The following is a 2,310-nucleotide window of genomic DNA, read 5'->3' as shown; positions in this document are numbered from 1 at the left end:
GGCTTCATGCTCAAGCGTAATCTGTTTGCTAATTAACTTGCACAAAAATTGAAACATCACCTCCCTTCAACTGCTATTATCTTATATCATCATGCCATAATTGAAAATATCAGTTGGTGAACCAAACAACTAGTTGGTGAACTATAAAGGCTTTTAATAATTAAATGGACTATATTGAAATATCACTCCCCCATGACAAACTAAAGCTACATTGTGAGGAGCAATATTGCCCTGATCAATATCAGCATAACATGGAGGCAGCTCCTGAAAGTGGCAGAGACATATATGCGCTCGTGTTTTCAGTTACTCACACCAGCACTTTAATTTTTCTTTATTTTCACATTAACATATTCAAATCTTCGCTCTGTTATATAGATGAGTGCCATTAATTCGGATATGAAAATCTGTGAATGAGGGTCATTCTGGAAAAGTTTTCTGGATTTGCCCTAGCCAACATATTTAATCTGCTTAGTATAAAAACTGCCTCTGACCCAAGAGGAATTTTAATTTTATGCTTAAAAATACAGAATATAAGAAAATTAAGATGCTCAACTTCTGCGTGAGTTCAAAATGATAACTCAGGGCAATAACTAAGATTGTCTACAGTCTAACCGGATTGCTGTAGATTTAAAAGTACCCTCTCAATATGTGATGTATCAGCAATCCTGATTAGTAATTTCTAGTTGGCCACATTCAAGTGTATCTTGGTATCATGTATCTGCATGCATTAGAGTTCTCACTATAATTAATTCCATTATAAAGTCAGCCGCACCAAAAGTCAAAAAGATTATTTAACTAATGGGTTTTGAACGATATATTTTAAAATATTTTTCTGTCCTTTCCTTTAGTTAGTTTGGCCAAAATAAAAATGTGGTTCATTGAAATTTTGAACCTTAACACGCTGCACAAGGGGGAGACTGCTTTGGTAATAATAGTGGCATAAACAGGAGGCTTCCTATGCCACTATTCTGGTGATAATACCTAGAATTGACTTTGATCAGCTGCATTTTGACATTTATTATAAAATGCCCACCTCTCTATGCCTATTTAAAGCTCTCTCTCTCTCTCTCTCTCTCTCTTTGCCTTTTCGCATGGGTCATTGATATAGTCGGTGGATTCACACTAGGAAATTTATATATATGCACAGATAGCTATCGTCTTCTGCAAATTCCTTTCACCTGTATCTCGATTTTCATAGATTGGAAACAAACAGAAATGGCCAAGTACTTCCTCCTTTTCTTGGTTGCCTCTCTACTTTTCATGTCTGCAGCTGCCACCTCGAGCATGACAGAATCTGGCCAGCTTCCTCCGCTGAACTTGTGGAATAGAAAGTTGTTGGCATCTGTAAGTCTTGCTTCGCATGCACGGTCTGTGTTTGTTCTCCTGTTATAGACTTTTCCAGACCTTGATTGGTTGCTTTTCATGTTTGTAATCGCTGCATGCCCTCATGATTCTAATTAATTAAATCTGTGGTCGTTCAGAGTTCTTCATGAGCCTTTTCCAAGACAGTTTGGGTTTCGATGATGTTTCTAATCTTGCAGGAGCGAAAGTTGGATGATAAAGAGTGTAAAGGGCTAAGTGCAGATGAATGTCTTCATACTGATTACATCTACACACAAGAGCGTGGCAAACCTTGAATAGGTTACATGTTGGGGGCTTTCTTCAGTCTTTCCCCTATTGAATATAACTAGAATAGAAGGAAAGAAAGCAAAAAGACTGGGGTGGTTCCTTTTTGTACATCTTGTCTGCTGTATTCTGCTGCTATTTGCGCTTCCCGTAATATGGTAAATGGGGATCAGCTCGGATCGAGTTGATGAATTTTGTGTGAAATCTTTGCATATACTGATCGAAACAGAGAAACTGATCTGCTTGAATAGTCAAGTTCTCTCTCTTTCTCTCTCTCTCTCTCGATATATATATATATATATATATATATATATATTCTCTCTGGCGGGTGTCTTCTCAGTAAATATTCCTGTTCTTTTCTAAACGTCATACTTTTAGGTAAACCCTCCTTGGCTTCCTTTGGCAAATGGTGTTTGCTTACGCGTAGACCAGAGATGAGCAGAGACGGAGCCACAGATGTGCAGCCCTAATTCAATGTTTCTTTATTTTTATATTCAAATATTTGTTCGGTCATATACATAATGCCCTTTTGAAAGTAAAAATCTGTGAATAGGTGCCCCTCAAAAGATTTTCTTCTGGCTCCACCATTGAAGATAAAACTTCTGCAGGTGAGTTTAATTTGCATGCAGGAAATAAAACAAAAGGCAAGTTTCATTAAGGAAAAACGAGAAATCAGGAGAACGA

General features: G+C 37.4%; 1 long non-coding RNA gene across 1 annotated transcript; it reads left to right on the top strand.

The window, feature by feature from the left end:
- Positions 1-1,089: 1,089 nt before the first annotated feature.
- Positions 1,090-1,881, top strand: LOC126409956 (uncharacterized). Its single transcript, XR_007572948.1, has 2 exons — positions 1,090-1,344; positions 1,542-1,881. It is a non-coding gene; the product is annotated as an uncharacterized LOC126409956 (long non-coding RNA).
- Positions 1,882-2,310: the final 429 nt, after the last annotated feature.

This window comes from Nymphaea colorata, chromosome 3 (genome assembly GCF_008831285.2).
Source record: "Nymphaea colorata isolate Beijing-Zhang1983 chromosome 3, ASM883128v2, whole genome shotgun sequence".
Taxonomy (NCBI): domain Eukaryota; kingdom Viridiplantae; phylum Streptophyta; class Magnoliopsida; order Nymphaeales; family Nymphaeaceae; genus Nymphaea; species Nymphaea colorata.
This window is presented reverse-complemented; position numbering and strand designations above follow the sequence as displayed.